We start from the raw sequence: 9,832 nt of genomic DNA, 5'->3' as shown, positions 1-9,832 counted from the left end.
AAAACATTACAAACACCTTCCTAATATTGAGTTGCATGCGCACCCCAGAATATCAGAATTGGGCTGCCTGTGTAAACACAGCCGTACTCAACGTAGCCTAGCTCAAAACCAGGCCAGCTACAGAATTGGCAAGACTACTTTCAGAATGTAGCCTCGAGCCATGTGTGTGTCGTAAACAACAATTATGTGAGCAACAATAGTGGAATCGGGTAGTTTGCCTTCAAAATAAAAGTCCTCCATTGAAACTGATGCGACATCATGCCACAATTGGACTAGATCATGCTTAACAAGGTTGGAATACGCTATATTAAGTCAACAAAAGACAATTTTTAGTTAATTGGAACCCCAAATAAATTAGCGGTTGAAATCGCACTGTGGATGTATTAGACTTCAGAATTGCATTGGTGTAACGGTAAAATGATAAGAGTCTGCTGAATTACTAAAATGTAAATGAATGCCAAGATTGAGGTGTGGTGGCTTCAAACAACGCCCCCTGTCAGTCATCTAGTGTATATATAATGATTTCCCATACATTATGCCATCATTGACTTGAATTTGAATGTCCATTCTATTTATATGGCAGCACATGCATGCTGAGGAGAGGAGAAAATGGGTCCTTAACTTCACTAGGGTAGGGGGCAGCATTAGGAATTTTGGATGAAAAGCTGTGCCCCAAATTAAACTGCCTGCTACTCAGCCATAAAAGCTAGAATATGCATATAATTGGTAGATTGGATAGAAAACAATCTGAAGTTTCTAAAAACTGTTTGAATGATGTCTGTGAGTATAACAGAACTCATATGACAGGCAAAAACCTGAGAAAAATCCAACCAGGAGTGGGAAATCTGAGGTTTGTAGTTCTTCAACTCTTTGCCTAGTCGAATACACAGTGTCTATGGGGTCTATTGAACTTCCTAAGGCTTCCACTAGATGTCAACAGTCTTTACAACTTGGTTTGAGGCTTCTACTGTGAAGTGGGGGCGAATGAGAGGGGATGAGTTAGAGGTCTGACAGAGAGCCACGAGCTGGCACAGCGCGTTCAAGTGATAGTTAGCTTGCGTTCCATTGCAATTCCTACATACAAAGAATTCTCCGGTTGGAACATTATTGAAGATTTATGTTAAAAACATCCTAAAGATTGATTCTATACATCGTTTGACATGTTTTCTACGGACTGTAACAGAACTTTTTGACTTTTCGTCTGCACCTAGTGATCGCGCCTCATGAATTTGATTACTGGGCTAAACCAAGTGTATTGGGAGCAGAAAATACTATTTGAACCTTTCATATTAAACAAATATGTGCTTTCCTAATATTATTGTCCTTAGGTTGAATAGAATATCCCATAATAAAGCAGGATTCTGTAGGCAAATAAATAGTAGATGAATCACATGTAAATGGCCTTAGGCTGGCCGCCTGGTGGGAGAACATCTGAATGGAAAACCTGTAGGGCCTCTCTATCGTATGTAAGAGGAAGAAAACAGAACATGGACGTCAGTACTCACCATGGTCGTCTGCGCACGTCATACAGGTCAATCTTATTGGGTGCTCTCCAAGGAGTGGCTGGAAAAAGGAGGAATACAAAACATCATTCTGCAACTTGATCTCTTTTTTTTTTTTTTTTTGCTTGACCTCTCATTTTTACCCCCAATTTTGTGGTATCCAATTGGTAGTTACAGTCTTGTCCCATCGCTGCAACTCCCCTATAGACTCGGGAGAGGCGAAGGTCAAGAGCCATGCGTCCTCCGAAACACGACCCTGCCAAGCAGCACTGCTTCTGTGTACCAATGTGCACCACTGGTACACAGTGGTGGACCAATGTGTCGGAGGAAACACCGTCCAGCTGGTGACCAAAGTCAGCTTGCAGGCGCCCGGCCCGCCACAAAGAGTCGCTAGAGCGCGATGGGACAAGGAAATCGTAGCCGGCCAAACCCTCCCCTAACTCGGACAACTCTGGGCCAATTGTGCACCGCCTCATGGGTCTCCCGGTCAACGGCCGGCTGGGACACAGCCTGGGATTGAACCCGGGGCTGTAGTGACGCCTCAAGCACTGCGATGCAGTGCGGTAGACTGCTGCGCCACTCGAGAGAACGTGATCTCTTTTACCTCTATGTCTATACAATAGTTATAGTAAACTTTGATAATATCCTTATTAATAATGGTCTAGGACTTACCTGGGTAGTATCTTGTGACCCCCGTCGAGCTGCCGAACACCTGCCAGCGTAGGGAGCTGTCCTCCCGGCGGTTATCAATAAACACCCTCTCCAGAGCCTGAGTCCAGTCACTCATTCAGGGAGCTGGGGCTGCAGGGCAGGAGGAGGGGAGGGGAGGGGAGGGGGAGGGGAGGGCGGAGGAGTGAGAGGAGACACTATGAGCACAGCCACGGAGGTACAGTACAGTCCAATCGACATAGTTTTGACACTATGATTTGATTGTTGGAGGTTTAATGTTCCTTGAAAAATGTAGATTTAAAAAGGAATAGTTTGACAGGTATTAAAACGAGAGTTCAGTTCACATAACAGGGTTGACCTTAAAACGAGGGACAGGGTTTTTTATTACCTTAAAATGAATCACTAATCACATTAAATAAATAATGATCTTTGGAAATGACTTTGTCAAAGCAATAAAATAAATAGGGCTTTACAGTGACGGCGAAAACTTTGGGTTTCAAATCTTCCTTGGAGTAACAGAGGATGCTTAGAGGGACATGTCAAAATGGTGACTTTTTTTTATTTATAAAAAAATAAATAATAATAATAATTTTTTATCCCATTTTCTCCCCAATTTTCGTGGTATCCAATCGCTAGTAATTACTATCTTGTCTCATCGCTACAACTCCCGTACGGGCTCGGGGGAGATGAAGGTCGAAAGCCATGTGTCCTCCGAAGCACAACCCAACCAAGCCGCACTGCTTCTTAACACAGCGCGCCTCCAACCCGGAAGCCAGCTGCACCAATGGGCGGAGGAAACACCGTGAACCTGGCCCCCTGGTTGGGCGCACTGCGCCGGCCCGCCAAGGAGTCGCTGGAGCGCGATGAGACAAGGATATCCCTACCGGCCAAACCCTCCCCAACCCGGACGACGCTATGCCAATTGTGCGTCGCCCCACGGACCTCCCTGTCGTGGCCGGCTGCGACAGAGCCTGGGCGCGAACCCAGAGACTCTGGTGGCGCAGCTAGCACTGCGATGCAGTGCCCTAGACCACTGCGCCACCCGGGAGGCCCAAAATGGTGACTTTTGACCCTTCATCAAGTTTTCATTTAAAATGTATTCAATTTTCTATATTAAAGGGCACTTCATTTAATATAACAGCCTTTTAAAATTCTACAATTCTACAATTTCTACTTAAAATATCAAAGGGACGCAAGAAATGCACTCATTTCGTGGAATTACCCTTATAGGTCGGGATAATGTAAACACAAAACAATACAATCTCTCTTCTGGCTGAATAACCTTGTCCACTCTGACAGTGTGGTCTGACTCCAAAAAAATGTATATATGCAATCAGCTGTCCCAGATCCGGAGGTGGTCCTCAGCAGTGTGTAGCAGGCATCGCTGTAATCTGGACGATATCTATACGGTGGAGAGCAGTGGAGGAATCACACCTGACATTGGTCGAGGTCATGTGTCACTGAATATGTGGAGACAGCAGTTTGGACGATGCTGCATTTGAATAGAGAGGGAAAACAACGGTGCTATTTATGCTGCTGCTATTTCCCCACAGAGACCATCAAAGCAGCTTGACTGTCAGTGTGTGTGTGTGTGTGTGTGTGTGTGTGTGTGTGTGTGTGTGTGTGTGTGTGTGTGTGTGTGTGTGTGTGTGTGTGTGTGTGTGTGTGTGTGTGTGTGTGCGCGTGTGTGACCTGCAGTGTAGATGGCTGACATTACAATGAAGGTGGCTCACATCTGCATAATACTTCCAGTCAGCTTGTGTCTTCTGGGGTGTGTGTGTGTGTGTGTGTGTGTGTGTGTGTGTGTGTGTGTGTGTGTGTGTGTTTAAATTAAGGTCACAGCTATATCTCACAGGTCAGTAGTACTTTATGAAAGAACGGGACTGCCAAATGCTGAAGCGCGTAGCGCGTAAAAATCGTCTGTCCTCGGTTGCAACAAAAACTCACTACCGAGTTCCAAACTGCCTCTGGAAACAACGTCAGCACGATTACTGTTCGTCGGGAACTTCATGAAATGGGTTTCCATGGCCGAGCAGTGCGCAATCCCAAGCGCCGGCTGGAGTGGTGTAAAGCTTGCCGCCACTGAACTCTGGAACAGTGGAAACTTGTTCTCCACAAACACTTTACCATTTGGAAGTCCGACAGACGGATCTGGGTTTGGCGGAGGCCAGGAGAACGCTACCTGCCCGAATGTACAGTGCCAATTGTAAAGTTTGGTGGAGGAGGAATGTTTTTCATGGTTTGGGTTAGTTCCAGTGAAGGGAAATCTTACCTCTACAGCATACAATGACATTCTAGATGATTCTGTGCTTCCAACTATGTGGCAACAGTTTAGGGAAGGCCCTTTCCTGTTTCAGCATGACAATGCCCCCGTGTACAAAGCGAGGTCCATACAGAAATGGTTTGTTGAGATCGGTGTGGAAGAACTTGACTGGCCTGCACAGAGCCCTGACCTTAACCCCATCAAACACCTGAATTGCAACGCCGACTGAGAGCCAGGCCTAATTGCACAACATCACTGCCCGACCTCACTAATGCTCATGTGGCTGAATGGAATCAAGTCTGATTAATGTGGTATTTTGTTTCCTGACACAAGAACAAGCCAGTTGATCAGAATATATAATGGAGTATCAGAATTTGCTGTCTGTCTAGACAGAAAAATACTTTGAAGGCAGATTTTGCAGTAAAAAAGCAAGTCCCCGCAGCAATGTTCCAACATCGAGTGGGAAGCCTTCGCAGAAGAGTCTATGCTGTTACAGCAGCAAGGGGTACCAAGTCCATATTAATGCCCATCATTTTGTAATGAGATGTTCGATGAGCAGGTGTCCACATACTTTTTTTCACCTGCATGTCGCTCTCCCCCTCTCTCCCCTTCCATTAATACCATACATGTCCTGCCATTTCTCTCTCACCTTGCATCCTGTGCATGCTCGAATGCCATCCACTCTGCCAACGCACCCTCCATAATCTTCCCCCACCCTTGAGCTGCTGCCACAGAGAAAGGCCTTCACTTCCTGTTTAATAGCTGAGCTGGAGTCAGAAGATGGGGCGCGCAATCAGAGGTTTAATGGGCGCCTGATTAAAGGAGAAACAGGACGAGACGCTGAGCTGAGGAGAACTTCACTGGCTTTCCTGATTTAATTACTCAGCCAACCACAGCCAGATAAGCCCCTGAACCTCCAAGTCCAGCTTTTCTCGTTTGAATTTCACACAAATAAACGATCATTATCCACTTTTCCCATGATTTTCAATTACTGCGCCGAGTTGCTGATGAGCTGTCAGGTTAGAGAGAGAGAGAGAGGAGAGAGAGAAGAGGCCCGACCTGCCCCCACCCCCACCCCCGCCCGCCCCCACCCTGCCGGCCTCTAAACACCACTCACACGCCTCATTTGCGCGAGCACTAATTCAAACATTAGTATTTACATTCTTTTGTTTAAAAATGAAACATTCCGTTGTTGAATTGCCCAGAAACTATTACATTCAAAGTCAAAGTTAGATAGTTGAACTGAGGATGTTTTGTATAGAACCTCCTCAAAATTCAAACAAGCTAGCTGTTAGTGAAAGGCCTGCCGTCTCTTGCTTTGTAACAGACGAACACGAGCACGCACGCGAGCACACACATACACAAACATGCACACACACACCAGCACTAACCAGTGACTGGAGGGGAGGAACATATGAGAGCCAAATTGCTCTTGTCACCAAGGGGAGCGCCTCAACATGTTTTCCACAAAATTCAGAGACATAATCACAAAAAAAGAAGAATGAAAGGAGAAGAGCAGGATGGAGAGAATTTTACAGATGTAGATAAATATAGGAACAAACAGGGAGCGAGAGAGAGGCAAGAGAGAGAGAGAGAGAGGCAAGAGAGAGAAAGAGGCAAGAGAGAGAGAAAGAGGCAAGAGAGAGAAAGAGAGGCAAGAGAGAGAGAGGCAAGAGAGAGAAAGAGGCAAGAGAGAGAGAAAGAGGCAAGAGAGAGAAAGAGAGGCAAGAGGGAGAGAGAGAGGCAAGAGAGAGAAAGAGGCAAGAGAGAGAGAGAGAGAGGCAAGAGAGAGAAAGATCTACATTAATTAATTGGCAAAAACATTAGAAGAATCGGCAGCACCTGGTATCACCCTACACAACACTGAAATCAAGTGTCTGCTGTACGCAGATGACCTGGTGCTGCTGTCTCCCACTAAAGAGGGTTACAGCAGCACCTAGATGTCTTCACAGGTTCTGTCAGACCTGGGCTCTGACCGTTAACCTAAAAAAAAACAAATTAATGATATTCCAAAAAAGGTCGGGAAATAAGGATGACAAATATAAATTCTATTTGGACACAGTTCTATTAGAACACACAAAAACTACACATATCTAGGACTAAATATGAGCAACACAGGTAGCTTTCACATGGCTGTGAATGAGCTGAGAGACAAAGCAAGAAGAGCATTCTATGCCATTAAAAGGAACATCAAAATTGAAATTCCAATTAGAATCTGGCTCAAAATTTTCCAATCAGTTTTAGAACCAATTGCTCTATATGGCAGTGAAGTATGGGGTCCACTCTCTATAATGAATTTACTAAATGGGACAAACATCCAACGAAATATTGCATGCAGAGTTTTGCAAGACTGTATTGCAAGTACAAGAAAAAACTCCAAATAACGCATGTAGGCAGAATTGGGCCAATACCCCCTCCTCATTCGAATAGAAAAAAGAGCCATCAAAATTTACAACCATCTAAAAACAAGTGACCCTAAAACATTCCATCACACAGCCTCACAATGTCAAGAGATGAAACAGAGAAGAGTCCCTCAGCCAGCTGGTTCTGAGGCTCAGTTCACCAACCCAAACCAACCCCATAGAGCCTGGGACAGCCCTCAGAAAATCTGGCCCAACCAAATCATCACAAAACAAAAAAGAAAAAATATATAACCTATTGGAAAGACACCACAAAAAATCTAAGTAAACTTCAATGCTATTTGGCTCTAAACAGACAGTACATGGTGGCAGACTATCTGACCACTGTGACTGATAGAAAACTGAGGAAAACATTGACTAGGCACGACATCAGTGAGCACGTCTGGCTATAGAGACCGGTCGTCACAGACAAACTGGCTGCCAGAGAGGAAGGCTGTGCTCACTCTGCTCCAGGGGAGAGGTAGAGACAGAGGTGCATTTCCTACTACACTGTGACAAATACTCAGACCTAAGAGCATATTTCTTTCCCAAAATTATAAACTCAATACAAAGAATTTGAAACTATAAAAGTGAAGAAAAAAATCAAAATATTTATTGGGTGAAAGCCAAATGTGCAGTTTTGGCAGCCAAATATGTGTCCTCCTGCCACAACCTGAGGGACAGCCATGAAAAATGAAAATAATGTTGAATATTTCCATTAGCTTAGTTTTGTTTTGTCTTTCATACCAGGTCATATGTCTTCTCAAGCATATTGACACTGGTCTACTACTGTTGCTTTAATTTATTGTTGTTCTGATTAATATTGTTGTTGTAGTTGTTGTTAATGGTAATCCCATGTCCACTACTACTGTTATTATTGCTGTTGGTCCCACCATTTATTTATATATAAATATATATATAGTTTGTATATATATACATATATATTTGATTTTCATTTTTCGATATGTATACTTTGACAATGTAAGTAATAATGAACTTGCCATGTCAATAAAGTCAATTGAATTGAATTGAATTGAATTGAAAGAGGCAAGAGAGAGAGAGAGAGAGGCAAGAGAGAGAAAGAGGCAAGAGAGAGAGAAAGAGGCAAGAGAGAGAAAGAGAGGCAAGAGAGAGAGAGAGAGGCAAGAGAGAGAAAGAGGCAAGAGAGAGAGAGAGAGAGAGGCAAGAGAGAGAGAGGCAAGAGAGAGAGAGAGAGAGAGAGAGAGAGAGAGGCAAGAGAGAGAGAGAGGCAAGAGAGAGAGAGAGAGGCAAGAGAGAGAGAGAGAGGGCAAGGAGAGAGAAGAGAGAGAGAAGAGAGAGGCAAGAGAGAGAAAGAGGCAAGAGAGAGAGAGAGAGAGGCAAGAGAGGGAGAGAGAGAGAGAGGCAAGAGAGAGAGAGAGGCAAGAGAGAGAAAGAGGCAAGAGAGAGAGAGAGAGGCAAGAGAGAGAAAAAGGCAAGAGAGAGAGAGAGAGAGAGGCAAGAAGAAGAGAGGCAAGAGAGCAGAGAGAGAGAGGCAGAGAGAGAGAGAGAGAGGCAAGAGGAGAAGAGAAGAGAGAGAGGAAAGAGAGAGGGCAAGAGAGAGAGAAAGAGGCAAGAGAGAGAGAAGAGAGAGAGCAAAGAGAAGAGAGAGAGAGAGAGAGCGAGAGGCGAGAGAGAGAGGCAAGAGAGAGAGAGAGAGAGAAAGAGCGAGAGAGAGAGAGAGAGGCAAGAGAGAGAGAGAGAGAGAGAGAGGCAAGAGCGGAGAGAGAGAGAGAGAGAGGCAAGAGAGAGAGAGAGGAGGCAAGAGAGAGAGAGAGAGAGAGAGAGAGAGAGAGGGGCAAGAGAGAGAGAGGCAAGAGAGAGAGAGAGAGAGGCAAGAGCGAGAGAGAGAGAAAGAGGCAAGAGAGAGAGAGAGAGAGAGAGAGAGAGAGAGAGAGAGAGAGAGAGAGAGAGAGAAGAGGGGCAAGAGCGAGAGAGAGAGAGAGAGAGAGGCAAGAGAGAGAGAGAGAGAGAGAAGGAGAGAGAGAGAGAGAGAGAGAGAAGGGGAGAGAGAGAGGCAAGAGGAGAGAGGAGAGAGAGAGAGAGAGAGAGAGAGAGAGAGAGGCAAGAGCGAGAGAGAGAGAGAGAGAGAGAGGCGTGAAGAGTGAAAAATGCAAAGTAATGTTGATAATATTTCCCATTTAGCTTAGTTTTGTTTTGTCTTTCATACCAGGTCATATGTCTTCTAAATCTATTGACACTGCTTACTACATCTGATTTAATGTATTGTTGTTCTGATTAATATGTTGTTGTAGTTGTTGTTAATGGTAATCCATGTACATACTAAATATTGCTGTTGGTCCCACCAATTATTTATATATAAAATATATATATATTTGTATATATATACATATATATTTGATTTAGATTTAGATTTTCGATATGTATTCTTGACAATGTAAGTAATAATGAACTTGCCATGTCAATAAAGTCAATTGAATTGAATTGAATTGAATTGAGAGGCGAGAGAGAGAGAGAGAGAGGAGAGAGAGAGAGAGAGACGAAGAGAGAGGGAGAGGGAGAGAGGCAAGAAGAGCGAGGAGAGAGAGAGAGAGGCAAGAGCGAAGAGAGAGGCAAGAGAGAGAGAGAGAGAGAGAGGCAAGAGAGAGAGAGAAGCAAGAGAGAGAGAGAGGCAAGAGAGAGAGAGAGAGAGAGAGAGAGAGGTAAGAGAGAGAGAGAGAGGCAAGAGAGAGAGAGAGAGAGAGAGAGAGAGAGAGTGAGAGAGTGAGAGTGTGTGTGTGTGTGTGGAGAGAGAGAGAGGAGAGAGAGGAGAGAGAGAGAGAGAGAGAGAGAGAGAGAGAGAGTTTCCTCCTGAGAGACCTGAAAGAGGCAAGCTGGTCGAGGGGTCAACAATATACAGACTTATTTCCTTCACTGCGAAATACACACATGACAAAACAGACTCTGCTGCATGTGCACTACACATTTCCTCAAAAATATGTGGCTTACAGTAAACATGGGCCATTAGTGACTGGCTACAT

Source organism: Salvelinus namaycush, chromosome 20, assembly GCF_016432855.1.
Source record: "Salvelinus namaycush isolate Seneca chromosome 20, SaNama_1.0, whole genome shotgun sequence".
NCBI lineage: Eukaryota > Metazoa > Chordata > Actinopteri > Salmoniformes > Salmonidae > Salvelinus > Salvelinus namaycush.
This window is presented reverse-complemented; position numbering follows the sequence as displayed.